This window comes from Diaphorina citri, unplaced genomic scaffold, assembly GCF_000475195.1.
Source record: "Diaphorina citri unplaced genomic scaffold, Diaci psyllid genome assembly version 1.1 scaffold687, whole genome shotgun sequence".
NCBI lineage: Eukaryota > Metazoa > Arthropoda > Insecta > Hemiptera > Psyllidae > Diaphorina > Diaphorina citri.
The window spans coordinates 116,056-124,336 of NW_007378120.1; positions in this window are offsets into that span (position 1 = coordinate 116,056).

Here is an 8,281-nt window from a genome sequence, read left to right on the forward strand (position 1 = left end):
GTTTTGTTAGTAGGAAAATTGTTCACTTTCTATACGAGTATCTATACGTATGCTGGAAGTAAGGATCCCCCATTTAATTACCTAAACAATATTAGGAATTTAGACTTTCATCTTTGCATCGAAAACCAAATTATATTTCCATTTACACCCTCAGTGTTAACTTCAAAGGATTTCCTTTTGTCTCTATCTCTGTAGAGATGAAAACAAAATAACATTCGAGCGTTCCGTGCTAATACTCTTTTTTATATTTCTATCTCATCTAAAGACTAAAACTAAAAGAAGGGATATGAAATAAATAATTCCGCGTCATCGCTGATATTAACTAAAAATAAATAACCTAATGTCACCACTCTCTCTCTCCTCTTTCATTCCTGTCATCTACCCCTTTGCTTAATTCAGAGGGTGTCGAGGCATGCTTGCTGTTCACTCTGCTGATAAAGCCAAAGTACGCGACTATAGAGTTCATATCGGAGCTAGCCCCGGTATACAAGGCTAGTAGTACAAACCATGGATGTTTATCTGAGCTAGGGTTAAGCCAATCTGACAATAGCCGGATGTCACGTTCCAAGAGACTTCCAGGCTCACCTGTATATTACCACCATGACAGCCAAAACAGAACCCTATACGATGAAATGTTCTCTGTGCTGACACCACGAACTCGTAAGAAATTCTCGTAATGGGTTTGAAGTTTGTAGGTGAAGTCAGTCATATTTTATTTCTATTATGAAGTGTTCGTAGCGATGACGCATGACATGGGCTTAATGTCCCAGGGGCCAATGTGGGACCTTTCGCTTTCCCCAATCTGGAAATATCAAACCCCTACACTTTAGTATAGTCACAGTGTGATTGACAGCCTTGTGATTGTCACTGATCCGACTGATCACCTTCATATAACCACAACTGCATGTTGACTTCTCATAGTTGATCTAATCTGCTTCCCCAACATATTTACTGAATCCGCTGTCGACCTCTGATAATGAAGGAAATCAAGGCTAGATCCATAACAATATCCTCAATGATTGCATAGGGACCATGGTATGTTCAGCGAAACTCGTCTGGTTTATCTATAATCCAGTTCTTCCACACTACTATGGTTTATCTCTTCATCGCTCCTCCAGATGGTTATCTGAGTGGCCGACATTGAAACAGTTCATGTCCATGTTATGATCCGTTCAATTCCACTGAGCACGAATCCCATCCATCCAAACGAAAACCACGATATGATTCCGGGCTTACCGTTCCTTTCTTCGTGGCCTCTCATTAATGATTTTCAAACTCCACCTCCGCGCTGTGAACAGAAAGAAAAACATAACCATGCTTCGTTTTTATGAACCTGAGAATTTCTCAACCGAAACAGACAGGAATATGTACTTTACCGACCAGGGGCGTGTGTAGGGAAACAATTAAAAGATTCAGCGTTAATGGTTTTGGGACATCTTACACAAAGTCAAAGAGAGGAGAAGGAATTAAGGAAATCCTGTATGCAGTTCAATTCAATAAGAGGATCCCAAATACTACTGATATACCTACATTTCTAATTCTCTGTCTATTATATTGTAGATACTCAAACCTTCTCTATTCGTAGTCCACAAGTATTAGGTACTTTTTCAATTTATCTATCATTAAATGTGGCTACTGTATCCTTCTCTTCTCTATCATGAAAGTATCCCCCCCTCCAAATCCCCAATCCTCGGAACCTGTAAACCACTCCTGTGGTTAAAACGGCGTAACTGTTCACCACTTGTGGTGGTTAGAGCTTGATGTAGTAAACAAATGTTGGATTATATTAATTAAAACAGGGAAAAAACAGTACACATACACACAGAGAGAAGTTTTTTTGGGTTTTGAATTTTCACAGAAAATTTACGAAACCATCAAAATAACTCCTATCCTGGAGTACAGAAACGGATACTCGAAAATTATACTTGGATTTATCATAGATTTTCTACGACTTTCGGGCTGACAAATTTCCAGGTAACTTTGCAAATTTTGGAAGTGCTTAATCCCCAGATAATAAGACACTTTGCTCATGGGCGAAAAAATGAAACATTGTCAAATTGACTGCCTTAAAGTCAAACCTTCAGGATATACCTACATGGTTTTTGAAATCTCGGACTTTCATTTGATTCTTCTGTTCCTGACGAAATTCAGGTAGGTACCTTTACATACAACTTTGGGTATATCACATCAATAGTATTTATATACACATTTGTGAGGTGGGAATCAATATTCAAAAGAACTAGACACTAATAAATAAACTGAAACTTGGGACGAAAAAAAGTTTCTTCTCGGGAAAACCCCCCAACAATAATAATACTTCTACAAGAAATTGTCTCATTTTGTTGGTTTTTCATAATATAAAACCGTTCAAACTTCGAAGTATAATGTATGTACAACAAACATTCCAAAACTTTATCTCGTATGATTGATTTGACAATTTATATTTTCGTACCATCAATATATCATCCTAAACAATATATTGATATGGACTATTGAAAAAAATAACGAAATGTAGCCCCCTCCCCTCATTCCAACATTTGAGCTTTATCACGTTCTTCTTGCATAACTTTTTCAAATTCATCTTCTCTCTCTTAGCTTCCATTCTGCCGATTGGTCAGTAACAAAATTTTGGATCGCTTTCATTTTATTCGACTCGCCTTCTCTCTATGAAATTCCTTCATAACATAATTCGGGTAGGTTTTATACTTTTCTCGGGTTCTCGTGATGATCTTCTTCTTCTTCTTCCTCCACAATTTCTTCAATCAGATTTTGAAGTAGTCCATCATGTCCAAGTCCATGTACAATTCATTCATACATGGGACATGGCTTTCTATTCAAACTGTGTCTATGTACCTACATGGTGCTTGTTAGTTTTGAACTTTAGCTTTACCTAGACACATTTTGGTGATATTGTCTTCTCGCAATAAATCCACTGTCTCCTCCTCGAACTTAAATAGAAATACGAGTTTAACTATCAATAAATAATAACCAACTAAACAGTTCAACTTTCAGGCCAACCAAAAAACTCGTCTTCTGAATGGAAGGTCTCTGGTGGCACGAGGTTCCCAAATTTCAATGAGACACATTTCAAAGTTGAACAATTCCATTTAAGACAATGTGTCCTGGAGACGAAATAAATAAATTAAATTAAAGCAGAAAAAATCCATTGTTATATTTTTGACACAATTACGGACTCCACGAAATGTCAAATCCATAAGAAGAAGAAGAAGAAGAAGAAGAAGAAGAAGAAGAAGAAGAAGAAGAAGAAGAAGAAGAAGAATTAAGTTTGAACCATCATTTTTTTTTTTCTAAGTTGAGCATTGTGACTGTTTTTATTGTTTCAAATTCAGTTGCGTATCCTATATCTACAATGAACTGTTCAGTGCTCATACAGACAGTATTAGTAGTTTATGCCGTGGAATTGAATTGCGGGGGTTTGAATAGGTACTTTTAAGACAAATAACAAACAAAAAAAAGAGAGAAACTATTCCTCATTTCTCTAATTAATTTGATTTCCTTCTATTTCCTGTCACTAGGCGGTCTCTTGCCTCCAGGCATACAACTGCTCACACAATATTCAATTATGGTTCACTCCTGTAATTCATTATTTCCAACCACTCGATATAAATTTTATGCAACTTTTATTTCTACTGCAGTACACTTCTTTATTTTTTTATTGTTGCTGCCGTAAGTGTCTTATCGTTTGAATGATTTGACTTTTTTTTGTAACAATGATGTGTTGAGCTTGGAGATATACTGATGGCTATTTTCAGTTCGTTTGCAGCTGGCTGGTATCGGAAAATATATCTGGTTCTCTCTTTCATTTTCCAGCTTGCAAAGCCTTGGTATCAAATGATGAGTCTTATAATAAATGAAACATTCCATTGACAGATTTGCTAATGATTCATCTCAACACTGTGGTATGCCGATGTCGTGACTTGAGGATACCCTTTCCAAATGAAAAAGACATAAAAGCAAGACGACTGGGTTGTTATTCAAAATATTTTTATCCTCATTTAATTGAAGAGTTAATGATAGTGAGTGGAAAGTTTGGCTTTATCAGCAGAGTGAACAGCAAGCATGCCTCGACACCCTCTGAATTAAGCAAAGGGGTAGATGACAGGAATGAAAGAGGAGGAGAGAGTGGTGACATTAGGTTATTTATTTTTAGTTAATATCAGCGATGACGCGGAATTATTTATTTCACATCCCTTCTTTTAGTTTTAGTCTTTAGATGAGATAGAAATATAAAAAAGAGTATTAGCACGGAACGCTCGAATGTTATTTTGTTTTCAGTTTTCAAGAGATTTGTTTGTCAACGAGGCTAAGAGAACTTTGACTGAAGAACAAACATGACGCTGATTCTGACTAGAGAAATAAAAATTGCTGACGTAATAAAGCACGGCTGTCGTGTTGTCTGCAGGAAACAATATCGAGAGCGTCTTTTGTTTACCGAGATTTGACTCCATCAGCAAGTTACTGCTCTCTTGTCCTGTTACTTCACACTGTGTTCATGTTATGTGAGAATATTAGAGGCTTGACATGACAGAGCTTTCTATTGGAGTCAATGGTGTGTATCTAAATAGTGTTCTATAGAATCTCCACACACCACCCTAAACTTTGTTTGCACTTCCTCCCCCCTCTAATCTCATTCATCTTACTTAAGCATCTCTTCAAACCCTCTAATAAAGTGACGGGTAACCCTTTATTTTAATTCATATTTATCATATTAAAACACTATTTTTTTAGGAGAAAGAAAGGAAAATATTTTCATTTTAAAATCCGCACGGCCGGATTATTTTCGATCTTGATATTGACTTAAATCTTCTACAATACATTATGTCGCCTTCACACAGCATTATACGAGTATTCCTGCCAGATTTTCTCTTATGTTTTGCTTGTGTTTTGTGTGTAGGATATTTTCACGGTTCACTAAGCTTCAGCGCTGTTTTATATATCTACAATAAGATCTGCCAGTACAATATACGTATATGTTATCATAACATTGGTAATGTTGTACCGAATAGTTCACACAGTTCAACATTTTGTTCATTGTTTCATCTTCATATACCTTCATGTCTATGTATTATGTTTTACAGATGTATGGAAGACCCTTTGACTAGCTCAGTATTATTCGCCTGGTCTAGTCTATAAATTGGCGACTGTTAAATGAACACCTTTCCTACGTAGATAACAATTTGGTTATTTGTTTCAATCTCTGCCGTAAGAAAAAATGAATGAAAACTCATTGAATGAAGTCATCAGTATCCATAAGTAAGTAGCCACTTATGTTTTATGGAACAGTATTCTTTCTAGTGGTTTGCCTCAGTGGCGCATCTACTGACTGGACATAGGAAATGTAGCCAGAGACCAGAGAAATGCAGATTGGGAATTCGTTATAGCAGCTGTTTTGGGTCACCCATTTATAAATTGAAGCTTTGTATGGTCATCACAGTAATGCAGTAATTGGAGATTTACTCCTGAGGAATTATTAAAAGTAGCTGTTTTCCAGTCAGAATATGCCAAGTGGCTACTTGAATTCTGCTGGTTTGACGGCAGCCAGAATTTCTGTTAATCTGTATGTCCGTCACCTATATGATATTACCTCCAATGCCCTGATAGTTTCTGTCCAAATTGCTGTCGAAAAAAACTCTCCGCCACTCTGATATCAGACTTTGAAATTAGTCTGTCGGATAATACTGAGGGACAAAGTACAGAGACTAAGAATATCTACCACATTCCGTATTTCATTTCATTCTACTATTTCATAGATTACCTTCCCGTTCATATAGCAAGGCATAGAACCTAACAACTATTGTACAAATACCTACTCTTATACCCCCCACACACTGTCAATATTATTGACAGTGTGCGGAGAGTTTTATTATTGATGAACATACTGCAATATATTGACAGTGTGCGGGGGGTATTACTACCTATGTACTCTATAAAATATAACTTAACCTAGACTTCGGGTTTTAGAACTTTTTGCTGAGTACTTACCCACATAATAGGTAGTAGATACTCGTCCTTACTTACCTACCTATACACTAATTACCATCTTCAAAGTTTATTCCTGTAAGTTTTAGATGGGACCGTTTTAACAAAAAAATTTAAGGTAGATTTTCCCCATTCACTCTTTATTTCCAAGAATTTTCGCCAATCCGTCACTAGCACTAAGATCTATAATACAGCTTTTTGTTTTATCTTTTGCTCTTACCTCGCCTCTCCTTTGCAACATTTTATTTAACAAACTGCTCAAATACTTCAAAAAAACGTTAGATAACAATAACCTTTCAGTTTCAGCTTCTGTTTTTCTACCATTTTTTTTTTCTTCCTTTACGGAAAAGGTGAAATGGCCTCTCACACTTCTGAGGAAGAAAGAAGGTTTAGGTTGAAAATCCCTTGAACTCTTCGCTCTACATCACATTCTAGAGTTTACTTCTGTGTAACATAAGGTGGACAGTAGTTCCAAATCATTTAATGAATTTTCATTGGAACATTTGACGAGATTTAGAATTCAGAGGTAAATTAGCAAACAATGCGACTACTTTTGAGTGAAAAATTAGTGGAGATGTCATTTTCACCGCTACAATAGGCGTTATACACAATGAACCACACCGAGGTTTCAGATCCTAATCGTGTAAAGTGTGATATTTATTTTAATTCTATTGATATAAGGAGATTATGTTGTGAAAACATTTTAAGGCTCTGACCTTGAAGTATGCTGATTATGTGAAAAGAAAAGCAAGTAAACAATGACATAATATTTGTCTTGTCCATGTAGAACTCGGTACACATTGGAAGCGGACTTATTTTCGGGTACTTTGTCGCTGTTTTAAATACACGCTCAAAATATGCGTATGTTTTCCGTATAATATTTCACAGAGCGTTCTAAGCTTGAGATTTGCATGCAAAGCATGACTCGCGTATGTCAATAAAAGAGAAAATATATACATAGATATCTCTCACCCTGCTGTCGATATAAACACACACGCCATTCTACACATCAGCAAGAATATTACAGCGTTTCGTTTATTTAAAATTATTTACGTTGAAAAGGATTAGACATTTTATTAACACAGAGTTGAAACACTTTGCACGGTTTTTGGAGACGAATAATTCTGTGCTAAATGAACGAAAACTTATGTTAGGGAACAACATACCTAGGTACACCTTCATCATTTCTCTCATTCGCTACAAAGACTTCATTTATACTTTCCGCAGCTTCTCGCTTCTACGAGATTTGTCAATATTACTTTACAATATACAATACCTAGCTTGAGACGTTAAGTACCTGTCTTAGGTAAAATGAAAAATTAAATTTCAGAGTTCAGCCATGAATCCTACAGTACTTATGAAAGTTCATTATTAACACAATAACCTCTCTTAGATTTTGAGATTTCTTGCAGGAAGCAGTAATTAATTAAACATATATCTAGCTAATTATCTTGGTCAATTTTGAGACGATAAACTTGTCAGACAAGTACAAAATGAAATCTAGGTAGTAGGTATCCTACATCATCGTTTATGACAATAATCTTTTCTGCCCAAAAAGATTTCCCGAGTGTGAAATCTAATATGGTAACATACTGCACGAGGTGAGACTAATTTCTCACGTAGCCATTAGAGGAAGCACATTGTCCTAGAGTAAAGGCAAAAGACAAGAGACAAGGAGCTAGAATCTATGCGTTATTCATGAAAAACGAGCACAGACACACTTCTTTTTTTTTTCCTCTCTAAAATATTTACTTAGCACTATGAGTATATTTACACTTACATTCTCAGCTGAAATTTACTGAAAGCAAAAACGTATGGGAGTTCCTAACTCCGTGTATTATGTATGTTAAAACCTACCAGTAGCTATCTGCTGGCGTAAGAAAGTAGCGTCTTTATTTCAGCACTGATACGAGGAAAACTTTTTGACTCCCTGTGAAAACTTTTCGCCTATAACTTTATTTGTATTATTTTCTCCTCGAATTTGTCATACGGTGTTTGGAAAATTAGAAGTCTACATGTGATTTTCATTATATTTATCTATTCAATTATTAATGAAATTGTCTACATAATTATTTTAGCTTTGTATAAAACAATACAATAATTATTTTGCTTTTGTTGGAAAAGGATTTTCCGTGTTTGTGGTATAAAAGGAATTCATTAATTTGCGATAATGGTGAACACATCATGTGACTCAAGATGTACCTACAGTCTGCACATAGACATTGGGAAACTTTTTTTCCATCAATAAATCTAGCAATCCTAGAACTAGCATTATTATTTT